Here is a 22,298-nt window from a genome sequence, read left to right on the forward strand (position 1 = left end):
GTACAGATTACATTTCAGTTTTCTGTCCCGAGTTTATAATGACAGCATTTCAAGGAATGTTTTTTAATTGTATTGCTTATAGCTCTAACTCATGGGCGCACAGCATGCGGCCCGCGAGGCACAAAGACTTCCCTAATGGAGGGCGGCGGCCCGCCAGCAGCACCGGCCGCCGCCCTCCATTAGGAAAGTCTCTGTGGTCTAGTTCCGGGCCGGACAAAACACTGGCCCTCATTGGCTCAGCAAACACACACGCACCACGTCGCTCCTACGAGCCACGTAGTGCGCGTGTGCTGCTGAGCCAATGGAGGGCCAGCAGCACTGCGGCGGGCGTGGCCAGTAAGGCTTGATGCCGGAAGGCAGTTCAGCCTGGACCACGCCGGCCGTGGTGCGAGTCCAGCGACTTCCTGCCTGCCTTCCTGCCTTCCTTCCTGCCTTCCTGCCTGACTTCCTGCCTGCCTGCCTTCCTTCCTGCCTTCCTGCCTTCCTGCCTGCCTGCACACCTGCCTGCACACCTGCCTAACTGCCTTCCAGCACGCCCCCGGTAAGTGCTCTCTTTGTGTTTGTGTGTCGGGTGGGGGGGTGTTGGATGTGTGTGGGTGCATGTTTGAGAGTGTGCTGAGTTGGGGGGTGGGGGTTCGGGTCTGTATGGGTGCATGTTTGAGAGTGTGCTGAGTTGGGGGGTGGGGGTTCGGGTCTGTATGGGTGCATGTTTGAGAGTGTGCTGAGTTGGGGGGTGGGGGTTCGGGTCTGTATGGGTGCATGTTTGAGAGTGTGCTGAGTTGGGGGGTGGGGGTTCGGGTCTGTATGGGTGCATGTTTGAGAGTGTGCTGAGTTGGGGGGTGGGGGGGTTCAGGTCTGTATGGGTGCATGTTTGAGTGTGTGCTGAGTTGGGGGGTGGGGGTTCGGGTCTGTATGGGTGCATGTTTGAGAGTGTGCTGAGTTGGGGGGTGGGGGTTCGGGTCTGTATGGGTGCATGTTTGAGAGTGTGCTGAGTTGGGGGGTGGGGGTTCGGGTCTGTATGGATGCATGTTTGAGAGTGTGCTGAGTTGGGGGGTGGGGGTTCGGGTCTGTATGGATGCATGTTTGAGAGTGTGCTGAGTTGGGGGGTGGGGGGGTTCAGGTCTGTATGGGTGCATGTTTGAGAGTGTGCTGAGTTGGGGGGTGGGGGTTCGGGTCTGTATGGGTGCATGTTTGAGAGTGTGCTGAGTTGGGGGGTGGGGGTTCGGGTCTGTATGGGTGCATGTTTGAGAGTGTGCTGAGTTGGGGGGTGGGGGTTCGGGTCTGTATGGGTGCATGTTTGAGAGTGTGCTGAGTTGGGGGGTGGGGGTTCGGGTCTGTATGGGTGCATGTTTGAGAGTGTGCTGAGTTGGGGGGTGGGGGTTCGGGTCTGTATGGGTGCATGTTTGAGAGTGTGCTGAGTTGGGGGGTGGGGGTTCGGGTCTGTATGGGTGCATGTTTGAGTGTGTGCTGAGTTGGGGGTGGGGGTTCGGGTCTGGTTGGGTGCATGTTTGAGAGTGTGCTGAGTTGGGGGGTGGGGGTTCAGGTCTGTATGGGTGCATGTTTGAGAGTGTGATGAATTGGGGGGTGGGGGTTCGGGTTTGTATGGGTGCATGTTTGAGAGTGTGCTGAGTTGGGGGGTGGGAGTTCGGGTCTGTATGGGTGCATGTTTGAGAGTGTGCTGAGTTGGGGGATGGGGGTTCGGGTCTGTATGGGTGCATGTTTGTGTGTGTGCTGAGTTGGGGGGTGGGGGTTCGGGTCTGTATGGGTGCATGTTTGTGTGTGTGCTGAGTTGGGGGGTGGGGGTTTGGAGTTGGGGGGTGGGGGGTTCGGGTCTGTATGGGTGCATGTTTGAGAGTGTGCTGAGTTGGGGGGTGGGGGTTCGGGTCTGTATGGGTGCATGTTTGAGAGTGTGCTGAGTTGGGGGGTGGGGGTTCGGGTCTGTATGGGTGCATGTTTGTGTGTGTGTGCTGAGTTGGGGGGTGGGGGTTTGGAGTTGGGGGTGGGGGGTTCGGGTCTGTATGGGTGCATGTTTGAGAGTGTGCTGAGTTCGGGGGTGGGGGTTCGGGTCTGTATGGGTGCATGTTTGAGAGTGTGCTGAGTTGGGGGGTGGGGGTTCGGGTCTGTATGGGTGCATGTTTGAGAGTGTGCTGAGTTGGGGGGTGGGGGTTCGGGTCTGGTTGGGTGCTTGTGTGTGTGCTGATTTGGGGGGTGGGGGTTTGGAGTTGGGGGGGTGGGGGGTTTGGGTCTGTATGGGTGCTGATTTGGGGGGTGGGGGTTTGGAGTTGGGGGGTTCGGGTCTGTATGGGTGCATGTTTGAGAGTGTGCTGAGTTGGGGGGTGGGGGTTCGGGTCTGTATGGGTGCATGTTTGAGAGTGTGCTGAGTTGGGGGGTGGGGGTTCGGGTCTGTATGGGTGCATGTTTGTGTGTGTGCTGATTTGGGGGGTGGGGGTTTGGAGTTGGGGGGCGGGGGGTTCGGGTCTGTATGGGTGCATGTTTGAGAGTGTGCTGAGTTGGGGGGTGGGGGTTCGGGTCTGTATGGGTGCATGTTTGAGAGTGTGCTGAGTTGGGGGGTGGGGGTTCGGGTCTGTATGGGTGCATGTTTGAGTGTGTGCTGAGTTGGGGGGTGGGGGTTCGGGTCTGTATGGGTGCATGTTTGAGAGTGTGCCGAGTTGGGGGGTGGGGGTTCGGGTCTGTATGGGTGCATGTTTGTGTGTGTGCTGATTTGGGGGGTGGGGGTTTGGAGTTGGGGGGTGGGGGGTTCGGGTCTGTATGGGTGCATGTTTGAGAGTGTGCTGAGTTGGGGGGTGGGGGTTCGGGTCTGTATGGGTGCATGTTTGAGAGTGTGCTGACTTGGGGGGTGGGGGTTCGGGTCTGTATGGGTGCATGTTTGAGAGTGTGCTGAGTTGGGGGGTGGGGGTTCGGGTCTGTATGGGTGCATGTTTGAGAGTGTGCTGAGTTGGGGGGTGGGGGTTCGGGTCTGTATGGGTGCATGTTTGAGAGTGTGCTGAGTTGGGGGGTGGGGGTTCGGGTCTGTATGGGTGCATGTTTGAGAGTGTGCTGAGTTGGGGGGTGGGGGTTCGGGTCTGTATGGGTGCATGTTTGAGAGTGTGCTGAGTTGGGGGTGGGGGTTCGGGTCTGTATGGGTGCATGTTTGAGAGTGTGCTGAGTTGGGGGGTGGGGGTTCGGGTCTGTATGGGTGCATGTTTGAGAGTGTGCTGAGTTGGGGGTTTGGGTCTGTATGGGTGCATGTTTGAGAGTGTGCTGAGTTGTGGGTTCGGGTCTGGTTGGGTGCTTGTGTGTGTGTGCTGAGTTGGGGGTGGAGGGGGCCATGGGGCATAGTGTTTGGTTGGGGGTGAGGGACATGGGGCATAGTGTTTGGTTGGGGGTGAGGGTGCCATGGGGCATAGTGTTTGGTTGGGGGTGAGGGGGCCATGGGGCATAGTGTTTGGTTGGGGGTGAGAGGGCCATGGATCATAGTGTTTGGTTGGGGGTGGGGGAGCCATGGGGCATAATGTTTGGTTGGGGGTGAGGGGGCCAAGGTGCATAGTGTTTGCTTGGGGGTGAGGGACATGGGGCATAGTGTTTGGTTGGGGGTGAGGGTGCCATGGGGCATAATGTTTGGTTGGGGGTGAGGGAGCCATGGGGCATAATGTTTGGTTGGGGGTGAGGGAGCCATGGGGCATAATGTTTGGTTGGGGGTGAGGGACATGGGGCATAATGTTTGGTTGGGGGTGAGGGGGCCATGGGGCATAGTGTTTGGTTGGGGGTGAGGGGGCCATGGAGCATAGTGTTTGGTCGGGGGAGGGGGAGCCATGGGGCATAATGTTTGGTCGGGGGTGAGGGGGCCAAGGGGCATAGTGTTTGGTTGGGGGTGAGGGACATGGGGCATAGTGTTTGCTTGGGGGTGAGGGACATGGGGCATAGTGTTTGCTTGGGGGTGAGGGTGCCATGGGGCATAATGTTTGGTTGGGGGTGAGGGGGCCATGGGGCATAGTGTTTGGTTGGGGGTGAGGGGGCCATGGAGCATAGTGTTTGGTTGGGGGTGAGGGGGCCATGGGGCATAGTGTTTGGTTGGGTTGTGAGGGGGCCATGGGGCATAGTGTTTGGTTGGGGGTGAGGGGGCCATGGAGCATAGTGTTTGGTTGGGGGTGAGGGGGCCATGGGACATAGTGTTTGGGTGAGGGGGCCATGGAGCATAGTGTTTGGTTGGGGGTGAGGGGGCCATGGAGCATAGTGTTTGGTTGGGGGTGAGGGACATGGGGCATAATGTTTGGTTGGGGGTGAGGGACATGGGGCATAGTGTTTGGTTGGGGGTGAGGGTGCCATGGGGCATAATGTTTGGTTGGGGGTGAGGGAGCCATGGGGCATAATGTTTGGTTGGGGGTGAGGGACATGGGGCATAATGTTTGGTTGGGGGTGAGGGTGCCCTGGGGCATAGTGTTTGGTTGGGGGTGGGGGAGCCATGGGGCATAATGTTTGGTTGGGGGTGAGGGGGGCCAAGGGGCATAGTGTTTGGTTGGGGGTGAGGGACATGGGGCAAAGTGTTGCACTCCAAGAGTGAACCCAATAATAAAGCTAAAACAGGCACAGTTAGGAGATGTACATCCTTTGCTTTTTTGAGGAAACCTGACTCCATGAAGGCCATACTCCTCTTGGGCAACCCAAATAGCAAACTGTAGCAGTCCAAAATGACGGCATGTCCAATCTAGGGTCAATAAAATATATATAAGTTAACTAAACATGCGAGATACAATAACTAAATAGAAATAAATTCTAACAATGGAAAATGTGTAGTACAAAATGTAAGTTTGAAATGCAAATAAAAATCGTTACCCCTCAAAAACATTATTTTTCCATGTGTTTAGTAGAAATTGGGGGTTTAAAAAGCCTCCTGCCACACCCCGCCTACAGCCCCGCCCACATTTACTTTTCGGCCCACTATAGCCCTCATGTAAGGTACTTTCGGCCCTCTGTCAAAATCAGTTGTGCACCCCTGCTCTAACCTCACTAAAGAGCAGCAGAGAGCGCTTTTCTGCAGGATTGCGCCAGAATTGGGCATGGCATTTTAAATAGTAGCACAGTATTGTTGGTCGAGGGCTTTTTATTCGTCCAAAAGGTATTGTTGAAAGAGCCACATTTTTACTGTTTAGTGGAAGTAGAGGAGGGTAAGTATTTCGCGCCTCTACCGGAATTGACTTCCAGATGGTCAGACATGGCAGGAGGACTGCCTGTGAGTCTTCTCTTTGAGGGCTAGCTTTGACTCCAACCTTTGGATTGCTTTGCTATGTGAGGTGCGAGAGCCTCCAGTGGTGTGGAGTTTAGCCACCAAATAACTTGGTGTTCCGTTTGAGATTGCTTTGTGGGTGATGCATGCAGTTGTGAATATGATCCTGGCGGGGAGGGAGAGCCAGTCAAGTGTGCACAGTGTTGGAGAGAGACATTCACCGCTGCTGTGGAGACTGGCTAGTGAGTACTAAAGCTCGCTTTGAGGAACGAGGAACCAAGAGACTGAACCAGCATGGAGAAACAGAGCGGCTTGCAGACTGAGAAAGAGGTTGCAGAGTAAAGGACCATTGCAGGAACACCAGGAGCTTGTGAGGGACTCCTGGGCATTTGCAGACGAGAAAAGCAGTACATCGCTTACCGAAGCTGTGAGGAAAGCAGGCGTGTCCAGCAGAAGCGGCAGGGAACTGGAAAATGAAGAGAAGGCGACCGTGAGGTGAAAACAGGCTGAGATCCTTCATTTGCAGACTGCGGGAGCGAGAATCCATGCCAACGAAGACCGGCAAGTCCACCCAGAAGCAGAGGAGACACCGGGACATATTGGAAAGAACACCAAGTGTGAATATATGAAAAGCACTTTACAGAGACACGGTATGGACATATTGAAAAGGGGGAATATAAGGTACAATACACCCCCTCTCCTCAGTGCTCCAGATAGGATTTTGAGGTGGGAGTAATTTACTCCCCATTTTGAGATTTGAAGAGTACATCCAAATTCCAGAGAGTAGAATTGAGTATTCACCTTTGCACGAGAGTAAGAGACATCCATCCAATGTGCGCATAAAGTTAAACATTTAGAAAATGCTAGAAACAAAATAGTCGCATTTAGTGTTATCTGTAGTCAAGTAATGTATTTGGAAAATGCTGTCTCACGCAATAACTTGTACACACATTCCAAGCTCTACTCTGGGCCCTTTAGCACCACATCCTTCCTTCTAGACCCGGGCTATAAAAATGAAGCATCTGGTCTTCCGATAGGAGTCTAAACCCTCCAAAAGTCTTCATTTTCATCTCATCTCTCTTTCATCTGGTGTATAAGACCCCCTAACGTCTATGGAATGTTTATTCCAGTCCTTTGAATGGCATCCAGGGGCCTGCTTGGCAGTTACCCGTCTAATCTTGGTTATCCTACCATTGCTTTTGCTCCTCTTACAGTTGTCTTAATAGGTCTTTGGCATGCACGTTTTTTATGTAATAAATCTCATTGTACTCTTGATCTCTTTCTGCTTCAACCTTCATGGCCTCCGTCTCACTGACACCTGGATCACTCCCTCTAAATCCTCTACCTCCATCTGTTCTCTTTGGCAAGGGTGGCGGTATTGGAATCCTTGATCACTGCTCCTGGACTCTTTCATCTCCTCCTCATCTACCTTCATGTCCTTTCTTCAAATACCCCTTCTGCTCTTTCTCTAAACTAGTCCTCCTTTCCTTTCTTGTCCTCTGCAGACCACCTGGCCACCTGGCTGGCGTCTTATCTTTTACAATGACTAAGATTCTCTCCTCCTGCTACTTCTCACTATCTTGTCCCCCTTTCTCCTTCTGAGCGACTTTACACTTCATCACACCTCTATTCACTCTTCCTCGCCTCTCTTCCCCATTCTCTCTGCCTATCGCTTTCATCAGATTCCCACTCCCATTCACTAACCTCTGTTTCATCACTTGATCTTGTTTTACCATCTGTCTCCACTGGTCATCTTCATGACAGTGATGCTGATGTAATTGCCTCTGCCAAGGTTAGTCTCCCAAATGTACCAGTACAGGACAATCTTGCCAGTATAAATGTCTACTCCCATGCCACAGACACCCTCACCAAATCTCCTGGATCTGGCCCCAGCTTGCAGACCATTGTTCTATCTAAGATCTCTACATCTGTCAGCCTTACCCCAACTTCCATGCCCAACCGCACAACTTCCGAAAAGGCTGTAGGAATAGGAAAGTGAGAGTTGTGATGTCCTGTTGGACGCTTCAGTTCGGTTTGCACTGTTCGCTGAGCTTGCACACGGTTTTCGATCTGTGCCAGAATTACCATGTGCTGCTGTGGCGGGTTACGTGTTGTTCGTCTGTTGTTGCAATGTGGTGAAGTACGTGCAGATTGCTGTGCAGAGAGGTGGCTGTGTGAGTTTCTGTATGTTGAGTATGCATAAAGTTTAAATTGTAAGGTACGGTTATAATGGTTTTCAAGTATTTGTCCATTTCTCACCACTTTGTCTTCACGTTTCTGCTCTCAACCTCTATGGTTATCCTGTGTGTTTGGTACTCTACTTAGACCGCATAGTTGGCAGGCATGCTGCATAGTGGGAGCTCTCTTTTGTGTCGCACCAGTGGTTTGTGTATCTAGCTCATATCCGCTACTTCCCCCAGCCCTGTGGCAGGTGTACTTTTGGTCACAGCGCTTGTCCCTTATTGTCCATCCTGTTGGTTGTCCCCACCTATCCAAGTATCCTTTAGGATTGGTGGCATGTGGGTGGGCGGTGTGTGCCCATCCCCGTATTTAAAATGGAGGTCTAGGTTGGAGTCTTTGGTTTCCTACAGGGATATTCACAGGTTTCGTTCTGGACCTTTCTTCCTGGTTGATTCCTCGTGAATCTGGAGCAAAGAGCCAAGTTTTGAGTAGGTTTCTAAACTCCAAATGACTCCTTGTGTTGCGTATGTTTTTTGGTAGGATATTCCAGGTCGAGGTTGTGAGGTGAGTGAAAGATGATCCTCCAAGTTTTCTTTTGTTGTATGGTTTTGGTACTAGGCGAATGGCGTTGCTTGAGCTGAGTGATCTTGTTGCGTGGTAGACGGTTCTTTTTTTCTTTAGGAACTCTGCTCCCTGGCCGTGGACTGATCTGTGCATTAAGCACATTGTTTTGAACATTATTCTCTTTTATTGGCAGCCAGTGTAGCATTTTCAGCACTGGGGTAAATTGTTCTCTTGGTGGTAGTCTGAGCAGGACTCTTGCCGTAGCGTTCTGGATGCGCTGATGTTTTTTTAAGTCGTTCTGGCATTCCTAGTTATAGGCTGTTGGCATAGTATACTCTGGACATGGCGATTGCGATAATTGTGAGTGTTTTGTGGGTAAAAGAGAGGAATGGTAGGATCTTTTTTACTGCGTGCAGCAGGAAGAAACATTTCTTGATTAGGACGTTTACTTGTGGTTCAAGTGTTAGTTCATTGTCCATCAAGACTCCCAGCTTTTTTACTGGCGTTGAGGGAGTCAGTGATGTACCCAGTTCCGTTGGCCATGGGATGTAGTGGTTGTTTTCCTCGTTTTAAACTATGATCATTATTGTTGTGACTGGGTTGTGTTTGAGGCTGTAGAGCTCTTGTAGGCAGTTCAGTAGTTCAGTGTTTTTTTTTCTTCCTGTGTATCTTGTATTTTGTAGACAATCTGAGTGTCATCTGCGTAGTTGTAGTATGGGAGGCATGTTTTTTTATGAGTTTGATTAGTGGCATCAGTTATATATTGAAGAGCAATGGGGAGAAGGACGATCCTTTTGGTACTCCGCAGTTGGATTCTCTTGTAGTAGATTCGAAAGGTTTGATCCAGACGGTTTTTGTTCTGTTTGTTAGGAAGGATTGAATCCATAGTAGGGCTGTGTCAGTGATTCTGTTTTATCTAGTCTCCCGATGAGGATTTCATGGTTGACTGTGTCAAATGCTGCAGAGAGGTCCAGAAGGATTAGAGCTGTGCTTTTGTCTGAGTCTGCATTAGCCTTTAGATCATCCTAGATTGAGAGCAATACCGTTTCCGTTACCCTCACCGGTCTGAAGTCTACTTGTGCTTGGTGCAACAGTTGCTGCTTCTCTATGGATTCTTGTTTTATTCTGTAGACGGCTCGAGTAGTTTCGCTGGGTATGGGATGTTTGTGATGGGTCGTTAGTTGGAGAGGTCCTCCATGTTTCCTGCTGTGTCCTTGAGCAGTGGCTTGACGTATGCCGCTTTGAGCGATTGCAGTATTTTCCCTGTTTGAAAGTGATTGGTTGAAAAGGTTTCTCGAGTATTCTATGGGCGTTCCTTGTGTGAGGATTGATTTGTGTATGTCTGAGGGGCAGGGAACCATGGGGGAGCCTGCTTTGTTTCTGTTGCTTACCAGCTTGATGAATGTCTCGCTGATAATTGGGAGTTTGTTCTGGTGATCCTCGTGGCTGGGTGGGTCGCATGTTTGCATGTTGTAGTAGATTGGTCTGCTTTGTATGATTTATTGGATGGTGGTGATTTTGTTTTTGAAATGGTCTGCAAGTTCATTGCATAGATTCAGTCAAGGTATCGAAGTGTTGTTGCAGCCAGGAGGGTTTCTTATTTCTTGTATGATATTAAACAATTCCTTTTGGGTGTTGCTGGCTTTGGTGATTCTGTTGTAGTATTTCTTTTTGGCCTTATATATGTCCTTCTTGTATGAGTGGATTTGTCACTGGAGTTGTAATTTCTTCACCTGATTGGTTTTTTCATCCATTCTAATTCAAGTTTCCTGTTCCTTTTCATGGCGCAGAGTAGCAGAGAAAACCATTTTGCTGTTGCTCTTTTGCATGATGGGGTTAAAGGGTTTTCCTTTGAGATCCTGTTGATCGTTCCAGCAATTTATGAAGTAGTTCTGTTTTTATTTAGCTGTCTGCTTCGTCCAGGGTCGATGTTGGTGGTTTGTTGATTTGTAGTTGTTCTGCTAGGTTGCTAGCTCTGATGGCTCTTCAGTTTCTTTTCATGATAGATGGCAGTTTGTCTGTTCTTTTTGCCATTGTTGTGGGGAGTGTGATCACGAATGGAATGACGAGGTGGGTCGCTCCAGAGGATCTGTAATGTGGTGTTGTGGCAATGAGATTCTTGTTGGCGAAGATTGCGTCTAGTGTATGCCCCGCAGTGTGGATTGCTCCTTTGACTAGCTGATGTAGTTTCATTGTCTAGTTGTTTGGCTAGTGATTTCTGTGAGTTAGCGGTTTCTTCGTCAAACCAGATGATAAAGTCTCTGAGGATTACCAGGTGTTCCTGCTCGATGGCTAGGCTTGTGATGGCTTCAGAGAATACGTTGGCGAAGCTTGCATCGTATGTTGGTGTTCTGTATGCCAGGACGAATTTGAGCTTTGTTTTGCAATTTGCTTTTAGGTGAAGGATCATGGATTCGCAGTTTATTTAGAGGGTAATCTGTTTACATTTTTAGCTGTTTCTTGTATGCTATCACCAGTTCTCCTCTTTTTTATTTTTCCTGTGAACAGGGAGGATAGCTCAGCGGCAACGTGTTCGCCTTGGAAGCAAGACAACACGAAGCAACACAGGTTCGAACCGCGGGTCCGTGCTTAGAAACCTCTGGGTATTTAAGCGTGTTATAAATACGCAACTAAGACAACAATTACACAACAACAACAACAAAAAATTCCTGTAACAGCACCTCGATGTCCGCAGGCTGTGTGAGTGCTTTAAAAAGGCAAATAAATGAATAAATAAACACTTGAGTTGACAGGGATGCAGTTATGCAAGTCATCTAGCCTTGTTTCGGTTATGAATAGGATCGAATGTTGATACCACCTTCGCATAGGAGGTCGAAGATCTCTGTGGTATGTTTGGACAATGATCTGACGTTGATGAGGTTGCAGTGGATCTTTTTGATGCGGTTAGAATTGTTTTTTAATCCTTGCTTTGTCTTGTGGTTCTTCTGTTGGGTTTCTCCTTTATTTAGGTCACAATTTGGTTGGTGCTCCATGTATTCTGCTTCCTTGCAGAAGAGATCTGTTAGGTCGATTGTCGGGTTGATGATAAATTCTTCTGCTTCTTCATCCTCTGTTTTGCTGTGGTTGCATGCACTGCCCTTGTGTTTTTGTGATGTAGGGGTGAGGGCATTGGTTTAATTTCTTCCCCCTCTTTGGGTCATCTCTTCTCTTCCTGCGACGTTCCGGTCAGTTCTCGGCATGCCTGGATGTATTAGTGCTGATGAGTTGTTGAGGCAGTGAGGTAGTTGTGAGATAGTGTTAAATATAGGGAGCTATCTCTTCTTGTGGGTTGGTTGTTTTCCTGCTTGTGTTCTGTATTTGTGATTGTTTCGGGCACGTATCCGGTTGGTGTGTTCTATTTTCTGTTTCTCTTTGGCAGCGTCTTGCTCTTTGACGGGGCATCTTGGCGTCTTTGGTGGTGCGATAGCTCGGACTTGGGTTGCATGGGCTGTAGCCCACCTGTAGGGTTTTTAACGGTAGTTGGCCAGGTAGTGATGTATTTATTGTTCTGGACTTCTATATTCTGAGGGCTGTGTGTATAAGTAGCACACGGTCTGCTTACAAAGGGTTTCTCAAAGGGGGACACACACCATTGGACTGACTAGCTCCTGATATTAGACTGCGGATTCACGTTTGACTGGGGCAAAGTACGACTCTAAGCAATTGCCTTATGTGGCTAGCTGGGTGTTCCTGGAAGGTGGTGAGGTCGTGGGGTTAGGCTAGTGGCATGCGCTGGGGAGTAAACCTAGATTCGAGGTGCCTGTCTAGGACGGCTGCTAGGGCTCACTATACACTGGGCAGATATCGGAGGTAAACCTAGCTTGGTATCCCTGACTAGTGGGAGAAGCCTACATTGCAGGATAATTAGGCAGATTGGGAGCACACACCTAGACTTGGGCTTTTTGTAGATTGATATAAAGGCCTAAGTTTCACAATACTATAGGCCGATATCGGTGAGTCACACCCAGATTTGAGGTTCCTGTATAGTGGGAGAGAGGCCTAGGATTCACAGTATAATCTGGGTATGGGAGAACACACCTAGATTTGAGAACTCTGTATAGTGTGGGAAAGGCCTAGGTTTCACAATATAATAGGTTTCTCACCATAATAGGCAATTATGGGTGCACACGCCTAGATTTCAGAATCCTGTATAGCGTCACGTTGCAGAAGTCTCCAACCTCCTAAGCGTACTTCACTTTGTAACTATCATTCTTTCTTTCGTCCCTGGCATTGCTATTACGCTTCTCACAATGCCAGGGACGCAGAAGTCGAGCGTGATTTAATGCCTGCTTTTGTGCATTGGTTTGGCAATGACGTTACACGTCAAGCGTGTTCCTCGATCTCCATTTAAGCGATGCGGTTTCATTATCCTGTGCTTCTGGTTTAGACGGTAGGTGTTCCTTTTAGTACCTTCCCCCGTGAAGTTCCTTGGTCGGATTATCTACCTTCCTATGTTTTTGACCTCAGACTGCTTAAGGACTCCGCTGCTGCTTGCCTTCTGCACCTCTGCCTCCGGTTCTGCTGTCGCTGACCTCCGCCTGCACGGTGTCGGGGGGGAAATTCTGCCGGGGTCGGCCGGGCCGTCCGCAGACCTCCGGGCAGGGAGGCCCCAACTCCTCCTTTATATCCCAGATGAGATAGAGTATGAGACACACACAAGGAGCAAGGCGACTCTGCTGTTTATTATGCAAACGGCAGGGATGGGTCAAGGAGCGCACGCGTTCGTCCTGACACACACAATTGTGGGGCTCGCAGGCCCTTTTTACTGCATTATGACGCGCTACTTGCGTCACTTCAGAAAGTTAACAAAAAACCTATCGCCACTCTTAATTGGTTGCTCGAGTGGTAGGGTTAGTATAGTACACATATAGAGAATGATATTAGTGGTCAAGGTGTAGTCAGGTGGTATATCTGGGTTGTCCCTATAATTAGATACATAAGAATTGTTACATGAAGACCTCTGAGGATTGGCTAATGTTACTGACGTCTGAGATAAGAGCCCCATGTTCTGATTGGTGCATCCGTGAGCTCCCCAGCCTGGGACCACCGTTGTTCCCAGCTCTCGGTGTACCTGTGTTTGCAACAATGTTTCAATATGGGTACGTGCAGACAATGTGAGGATTTATTCATAGGTGGAAGGCTGACCGCTCCCACTGTAGCAGGTGTTCATTGAGCCTTTCACGTGTCTCGGCCTGTGTCTCGTAGTGAGGGACCCAGACGCCTTTTTTCTCCTGGGTTTTGGCATCTCGTCAGGTTCGGCTTGGTCACGTGGGGCGGGACCGTGTTTGAGGCACAATTCTGCACAATTAATATTGCTTTTCCACTGTGTGTCTGGTTTAATTTGTAGATATGACTTTAACGTTGGTATGCGGAGTGCGAGGTTGCAACATCGTGCCTTTGATGATTTGTTCTTGGATGTGGGTTTGCAACATTGCGACCTTGGCTGATTTCTCCACCAGGCTCATTCTGCCGGATCAGCAACCTGACTTTTGCTTTGTTAATGTCCATGGGAACTCTTGCTTGAGGCCTACTTGGGCCTGGTGTATAGTGATCCATTTCGGACATGGGTGCCTTAGGTTATAGTGGCATATATTTCCATGACCAGTATCGTGTTTCTATTATACCTCTCATGGTGGTAACGGGTTTCAAGAGAAGCGTGAGCAAGCGGCGTTATAGATGAGTTCATGATGCATCTTGCGTTTCTGCATTCTGAAAGCCTATGTAAAAATAATAAAGATGTACGTCCGTGAGTATGTCTGTCGCCTATGTCAGAGCACTGAGTATGTTCTTCGTGTAGATTTGTGTGGAAATGTTAAGTGTGTATATTTGTACAGATGTGCTTCCCGTCGTCTAGGTCGTCATGGCATCTCTAACGACGTGTGGTTTTTAGTCTAGCTGATCCGAGCCGCAGGTGTCGGCATGGCCAGTGCGGACTGCTGGGCAGGCAGGTGGACACATCCGTATGTTCCTGTACCAGGGTACCTGGTCGTCTGGTAACTGGACAAACTCTTCTCGCGGCGGGTGTCTGGGCCGTGACCCTCTAGGCCAAGCGCGAGAGGTGAAGGACGGGAGCCTGGTCTTCCATTCTCCCACTTCAGTCCCCCCTCTGGTCGACTTGTCGACCACAAACATATCCTTCTCGTTATCTCCTCTTACTCTCCATATCTTAGTTATCCCTCCGAGATGTCCATAATGGTTCACATGATCTTCAAATGACCAATACATGTATTCACATGTTCCTCCAGGAGTACAGTATACCCATCTTCCTATGTAGCTCCTGGGGTTCCTTGGATTCTCGATCTTCACTGATGGTGGGTCTAGATGATTGGTGATGATTTGGGTGCGCAACTTCTCCCTTTCTTGTATTATCACACCTGTATTCTGGCCGTCATCTGCTGGCATTAAGGGGTGCATTCCCACCATTTCCAGCAACTCGTCAGTCGTGCGTGCCTTCCGGGCCTTCCAAAATCTAATTATGATCAGGGCAGCTCCAGCCAAAATAGCACATCCCACTATTATTTTCAGTCCATCTGACAGCCAAGATGGCATCCATGACCATAATAGTGAAAACCAGCTCTTATCCTTGTTTACACCATTACTTTCGTCCATCATTTTGGAGTGCATCTGGGCCAGTTGTGAAACTGCTTCTGTCAGTGTACCATTGTCAGCATCGTTGGCAGGTATGAACGTGCAGCAAGATTGTCCTATCTTTGCACAAACTCCTCCTTCCATTGCTGTGAGAAGGTCCAATACATATCTGTTCTGGAGTGCTACCATCCTGACAGCTCGCAGCTCCTCTTTAATTGCGTTGAACCCATTTACTGTTGAATTGATGGTCATCATTAGTTCCCACCTGGTTATTTGGAGCCATTTTGCGTTTGCGTATGCCTGCAGTCCCGGATGTATTATTGAGGAGAAGAACATTGCTGCTCTGCTGAATAGTCTGTGTTCTGGCGGTATTGATGTTAGTTCCGTTTCCGACCTTCCCCACAGGTAATTTCCTGTCAATGGCTCTCCTTGTCTTTTTCTCCTATTTAGGACAGTGTCATTGCTGTTTGTCCTGTTTCCTTGCTCCTTCTGAAGTGGTGCAGATCTCTTTCTTCTCTTATCTCCTTCATCCATTTTAGGAAATTTCGCCACATCGACATGCTTCTTAGGTACCACTAGTGATGGTACGTTGACGTGTACCATTGTGCACACACCATTCCACAGGGGAGGCAGTGTATGATCTGCCTTTTCTCCACAGGCCCAATAATGGTCCATTATCACTGCTGTTCCCGCTCCCCCCTCAGGTAACTCCATCAGGCTTGCAAAATTGGTGTTATATCCTACGTCCACTTCTCCTTTATGCTGGTAGCATACTTTGGGCGCAGTCAATGGTAGTATAGTTATCGGGTCTTCATCTTCTTCTACCCACGTGAGCATTGGTACATATTTGATCCACGTCGTCCAACATCGATGATTGTGTGTCTCGATAGTTGAGATAGTTTCTTTTGTTACCATGTTGCTGCCAATTACTCCTATCTCCCAGTTGTTGCCCAGGTACACCTTTCCTGTTATCGTCAGTAGCGGTCTTTCCCAACATCCTTGTTTACCCGGAACTTCAGTGGCGTACCAATCACATGGTAGATACTGCAGTGTTACCTTCTTTGTTTCTCCTTTTGCAGGGCCACTTGTTATGTACCTGAATGCTTCAGCATGTAAACTGGTCTTGTGATAACTCAGATAGGTCTTGAGGAAGTTGTTTTCATATGGGTATGAGTCTCGTGTCTTCCATGTCATGTGCACTACTGTTCCTTGAAACCTTCCTTTCGTTTGGAACAGGGCCAAATATATTATGCACTGTGCTGTTTTTTCATCTATTTCTGTGGCAACAAATGTTCGTGAAGCGCTCATGGCGTATGGTATTAATGAGCAAACGTAACAGCTATCCTCAGTTGTCTGCTTACCAATGCGGGTCATGTGCTGGTACCATATGTTGTTTGTGACGTGTGCTGAATCTTGTACATAATTATCAATACCTTTATTGTCTGAGTATGTGCTGCGTTTAACTCTATTTTGCTTGGGTGCAATGTTACTATTACCACCTGACGTAACACCTGTTGCAGCAGAGGACGGGGGTATATTAAGTTTGGGTGCAGCAATAAAATCGATAGCATAGCTGTACTGCCAGACAGAGGCAGCCAAGAACCCGGTGATCATAAAAATCCCTATTATTTTTATTACATATGCTAATTTCACCGGCATTTTGCTCTTACCTTGCTGCGGTCCTGGCAGCTTATTCTTGCGACGTTACAGTTGCCCGCCTAAAAATTCTCAAAAATGCTCGTTATTAAATGTTAGTTTTAAGCTCTTCCTATCAAGTAGTCATTCAGTGCCCAGGCGAAGAGCTGCTCCCACGCTACTCTAAGTGATGGGTCTCTTAAGACCGGCAAGTATGGGCGGAGGTGGGGCATGTGATATTCTATGGCCAGGAGGAAGGCTGTGTAGTAGACACGTACCCTTCTCCTTTTTAAGTATGTTGGCCTCTTTATTTCTTATACAAATTGGTGTGACAATTCCTCTGGGTAGTTATCGTCTGGCAGCACCATCTACTCCTGCACACTGAATTTGTTAATTAGCTTTTCTTAACAATACAATATTACGCAGTTCCTGTATGTGCGAGAGAAAAAAAGAACATTCACGTGTTTACATGTGTATTAGTGCAAGCATGTCCTTCAGTTTTAGTTACACCTGTACTTAGCAGTCAATGGGGGGGGGTTTGTGCTCAAATGGCGGAAGTATTTTTACTCTTTGAGCGAGTGATCATGGGGTGGGCAGCATGGGGATCACCCCCTTCTTCGTAAGTTATTGTCTCCGAGGGAACAATTGGGTCGTTGTCTGTGGTGGAACTTTCTTCCGCTGTCGGGGATGTTGTTGCTGTTCTTTCAATGGACCTGTCGTTGGCGCTGGGGCGGGTCTGCAGTTTGTAAATCTTTACGTCATGTAGGTGGTTCCAGGCACGCTTATCCTTTAGTTTTACTGCTCTTGTTGATACGTCCTCTACCAGGTGGGGGCCAGTGAACCTCTTTTGGTTCCACTTTCTATTGAAATTGCGAAGTAGTACGTGGTCACCTTTGGCAAGTTTGCACGAGTTCTCCTTTCCCAATTCCGTACTTTCGTCTTTTTCTTGATTGCTGGTAGACCCGCCCCGTGTGCGCTCGAGCTGTTGAGACACAAACACGACACTAGTAATCAAAGAAGACACATATTGATACATTTCATCACCTAACACATTCGCTGAACTTTCGTGGTCGGTGAATGCCCTTGATGTTGGTGTTAGGGGAAGGCGCATTTGTCGTCCAGTTACCACTTCGTGAGGGGTGAGGTGGTGGTCGGACCCTGGCCTGTTTCTAAGCTCAAATAATGCTAACGGAAGGCAATACAACCAACTTTTCTTTGTTGTTTGTTGTATTTTAGCAATTGCCTCCTTCAATAAGCCATTCAGGCGTTCACATACACCATTAGCCTGTGGGTGGTATGCACATGCAAATTTGTGTTTAATGTTCAGCAGGGATGTGATATGCTGGAACATTTCGTTTGCGAAATGGGGGCCATTGTCTGATCTTAGCACCTCGCACACTCCCCATCTGGGGAAGACCTCCCTTACTATGAATTTGGCTGCTCTAAACGCATCAGGGTGTGAACAGGGCCCTGCTTCAATCCATCTAGAAAATGGGCATACTACTACAATCATATACCTATTGCCTTGACAGATGTTGATCATATCAACATAGTCAATGTGAAGGTGCCGAAAAGGTCCTTCTGGCCGGGGTATGGTACCTCTTATCACTTTTAGTATGACCGGCCGTAAACTGTTGACATGTTAGGCAATTGCTGATAAAATTTGACACATGGGAGGTTAACTCGGGACAAAATCCTTGGGTGTTCATGGCTTCGCCTGACATCTTAAATTTACCTTCCCTTATGCAAGACCGAGTTGCCCCGGTGTCAACAAGAAATGATAATTTTTTGTCACCTATCGTTACCTCTATGCGTGGTTCCTCCGCACTATTAGGTGTTACTGACAGGATGGGACACACCAAGGCCGTCTGTGGGCTGGCCTATTGGGGGTACAATGATTGGCCATTCCCTGTGTAAGGGTTGTGTCCCAACACCGTCACCCCACCCAATTGTGTTCGTTCAGTTTGGGGTGGTGGTTGTATTAACGCCACTTGTTGTTGTGGCAGTGAATAGGTTTGTGGCTGTCGTGTTTGTTGTTGTTGGTCACTCCCTTGTTGTGACATCTGCTGTTGTTGTATGCCCTGCTGTTCTTGTGATGTCCTAGGTTGTGCTTGTTCATTCCATGCTGGTGTTCCTGGCCTGACCCTACATGTACGTGACATGTGTCCTAATAGTCCGCAGCTCCAACACACGGGTGGTTCCCTGTTTTGCCATGGGAAGCTCCCTGTGTTGTCCTGGTATACGGGTTGCCCTGTGGGGTAGTAATTTCTAAGTCCCCCAGCCTGTTGCTGGGTATTATATCCATATCCTCTCCCCCTCATAAACCCTCCTCTCCCTCTGTTATAACTATAATACCCAGTTCCTTGCATTGGGTACCCTCCTCCCATGTTTGGTGCGTGTAATTGCAGAGGCGGCACTTGCTGTATTACACCTTGTGGAGGCGTTATTTGAGCTGGATCTTGTGCAGCCACTACTTGCGTTGGGCTTTGGGCCATTGGTGTGGGCGTAGTTATTAGTGCCCCTTCCATTGTATATTTAGTAAGTTTTTTCTGTACTAATTTGGCCTCTTCTGTTTTCCTGTCCTCCTCCTTTTGTTTCATTTTTCCTTGCCATGTCCTGCAGTGATGTACTATAGTCAGTTGTATTTCTGGCCATGGTTTTGCTTCCATTCCCACTACTTTCTTTAGTTGTTTCTGAACTCCTTCTGGGAGCCCTTGTACTAGTATATGATAAAATATGGCTGGTGTTTTGTCCCATTCTTCTCTAGTTTCCATGCGCCACTTCTCTTGAATATCCTGGATATAATCAACAGGGTCCTCATTTTCACCCATCTTACGGGAAGTAATGGCTCCTATGTCTGATGTGTCTGGGTACTGCACTCTCAGTGCCTGCCATAGCGCATGTCTGCAGTTTGCAAATGGTGCCCCATCATGCGATGTGTTTGTTATTGTTACCCCATGGAATCCCGCTCTTTTCCAAATGTCATCCGCTCTATCCCCTAATATTGATATTAACAGGCCCTTCACATCTCCTACTGCCAGTTTCTGTCCTGCGGTGTGTTTTTCCATTTCATATATCCACTTACCCGCACCTCCACTTAGTGATGGGAGCCTACATTTTATATTTTCCTTATCCGTATGTTTCCAAGGTACATACTGTGGTCTAACCCCTCCTCTCTCCAGCAGTGGCATTAAATTCTGTCTTTTTTCACCCTTTACGCTCCATGATATTGAGTCTTCACACCCCTCCTCTTCCCCCATTTCTTTTACTACTTCAAATTCTTCCTTACTACCTCTGCCCCTACCTCCCTCTTCTTCCTTCCCCCTTCTTTCATCATTTCCTGTGTTCAATATGGGTATGTTTATTTGTCTGTCTTGCCTGCGACTAGGGAGGTCCCTAAGCCGACATGCATAGGGTGTAAGTTCGTTCATGAAGGGTGCGAGCTTTATTCTTTGCAGAGAGCGTGCGGTGGTTGAACATGTAGGTAGTGACGTGGGAGGGCGGCGTGATGGGGATGTGGGTGGCGTGGTTTCATTGGTTTGTGTTTCCCCTATTCTTTTCACTTCCTCCTTACTTCTCTCCAGCTCCTCCCATCTTCTACTTATCCAGGGCGAATCTATGTTTGTTCTAGTGAGGTACAGTTTATCTAAGCTTTCCCTTTCACTCTTTCTTCCATCCTTCTCCACTCCTCCTTCCTCCTCACTGCAAAAATCATTCATAAATGGCACCCCCCACTCTGCCTTTTTTCCTTTTATTGTTACCGTTTTCAAATCTATTAGGTCTCTTTCTCCCCTTTCGTTGTTAACAACTGTCCCCCCTAGTGCTGATGTCGTTGCTACCTCCCTACTTTTATATACATCTCCCCATCTTTCACTCTCCCTACCCCTCCCTTCTCTTCCTTCTTCACTTCTCTCCTCCATTTCCCTACTATTTTCCTCCCTTTTCCTTTTCAGTTCCTCCATTACTTCGTTGCTCATCTGTTCCAATATCCTTTCATCCTCTCTTCCTTTCCCATTTCACCCTTTCTCTTTCTACTGTACTCTCTATTACCTTCCCTTCTTCATATTTCTTAGCTGTCTCCGATATTATCCTCCTCCTCCATAATTCCTTTTCCTTTTCTTCTTCTTCCTTCTTCTTCTCTCTCAGTACTACTCTTGATACCCTATCTGCTGCTGCTTTTACCCTTTCAGCTTCTCTCTTTTGCTCCTCACTTCGTTCCCTTAATTTTTCCAATTCGTCCTTACCTTCTTTCCTTTTCCTCACTCTCTCTCTTTCCTCCCTCTCAAGTTGTTTGATCAGTTCATTCTGCTCATCCCTTAGTTTTGCTAATCTTTCCTCCAAAATCTCTTCCTTCTGCCGTAGTAGCTCCTCTCCCCTCATTTCACTCTCTCTGGCACTATCCTCGTTTGTTCTCTTTACCGCCTCCCTTTCTTCTCCAGTTAGTGAGCCTCGTAATTTCAACAATATCTGTGCAGCTACCCACTCATCGTTTCCTATCTCTACAGTCTGCTCTTCTCTAATCCTCCCTTCCCCCATTGGTATCTTCCCATGAGCCACATATGGTGGAGGGCTGTATGCCGGGTTTGAGTATCCTTCAGCCGCCCTTAACTGTCCTTCTATTTCTCCTAATTCTCTTAAAGGGTACAACCCTCCTCCCTCTGTTTTTACTCCCGGTGTTATGGGTATCTCATTGCTCAGTTCCTTTTTTATGTCGTCCGATTTATCAACCTTTTCTCCTCCCTGTCTTTCGTTCCCCGTATTCTTTGTACTTTCGCACACCTTTTCCCCACCCGTTCCTTCTTTCTTAATCTCCTTTTCTTCCGGTGTTTCCCCCATAGTGAACATTCCATTTGGTCCTGGTCGAGACCCCTGGAACATCCTCCATAAGTTAAACACCTCCACATGGTTTGCCAACTTCTTCCCCTTGTATGTATTGTGCAGATGGTTTAGTAGTGAATGTTGGGCATATGGATCGAAACTACCATTAGGCGGCCATGGTGTTAACATTTTGTTGTCTGTCCCCTGGGTCCACTCTATGCTGTACTTAATTAACTTCTCCCTGTGTGGTGGCAATGTGGTGCATATGTGCTGTAGTGGGGTAGTGAGGGTGTTCCCCCACCCTCCCGACCCTCTCCCGTATGACATAGTTGCACTCCCCTTGTTACCCTTCCCCTTACTAGCAGTTTATAATGTACAACCTTGTATTGCTTACCTCGCCCCGCAAGTGTGGGGACTTACGACAATCCTTTGACAAATTATGCAATAATAATAAATATGATGTTATATTATATTCCTTCCCCTACAGCCCCCTGCGGCCGAAGCGCACGCAGCCCCCTGCGGCTGCGTACCCCTTACGACGATCTTATACAGTTGTCCTGTTTCTCCGTTCTCCTCCCCCTTTTACACTCGCCGTGGCCGGCGTTCTCCGTGCGCAGCCACGCCCCTTTCCCCTTCTTTCGATCCACTGGTTTATAGTTTATCTCCGTATCAGCTCCTTTATCATGCTTCTCTTCCCCACCATTCTCAAACCATTCTCAAACCCAAAATTCCTTGTGCTCGCGATATCCTATTAAATCCCTACTGGTGACGTCACCGATTTCTTCGAGCTACTGGTATATTCTTGTTATGTTCTTTAAGTTCAAAATATACTTGCAATCTACCCCGCTAACCCTACAGCTGTCTTCCTGTCTCTCCTGGAACAAGGTAATCTCATCAATAATATAACCGGACTGCGCACGCTGCGTCGCCTCGCGTGTGATACGCCCCTCAACAGGAGGGCTTAACCAGCCAATTATCTTCCGTTTTGGGCAACTATGTAGCTAGCTACCTGCCACAGGGAAACGTCATCTACCTATCGAGTTTCTTGCTCGAACAATAGGGAACCTCATCTACTCATTGATCAATAAATGTCAAGTCGTAGGAAACCACACACACCCACCCTCACACTTAGTCGCACTTTAAGCCATCAGTTTCTTACGAGCGGCTGCACGTGATGTTTTTGTGCCCCGCCCCCTCTTTCGCGTAACGTTAGCTGACTGTTACGAGCGGCTGCACGTGATGTTTTCGTGCCCCGCCCCCTCTTTCGCGTAACGTTAGCCGACTGTTC

The 22,298-nt window shown here is 48.4% G+C and overlaps 1 protein-coding gene across 5 annotated transcripts in view; it reads left to right on the plus strand.

The window, feature by feature from the left end:
- Positions 1–22,298, plus strand: part of LOC138564707 (zinc finger protein 420-like) — a 94,483-nt gene that overhangs the window by 25,645 nt on the left and 46,540 nt on the right. Inside the window, exon 1 of one of the 5 annotated variants that reach the window (XM_069642929.1) lies at positions 371–541. The exons of the other annotated variants lie outside the window; for them this stretch is intronic. The gene's annotated coding sequence lies outside the window, so the exon portion shown is untranslated. Of the gene's footprint in view, positions 1–370; positions 542–22,298 lie in introns of those variants that run through there. 5 annotated transcript variants of the gene reach the window in all.

This window comes from Ambystoma mexicanum, chromosome 1p, assembly GCF_040938575.1.
Source record: "Ambystoma mexicanum isolate Mex_15411 chromosome 1p, UKY_AmexF1_1, whole genome shotgun sequence".
In the NCBI taxonomy this organism is placed as follows: Eukaryota; Metazoa; Chordata; class Amphibia; order Caudata; family Ambystomatidae; genus Ambystoma; species Ambystoma mexicanum.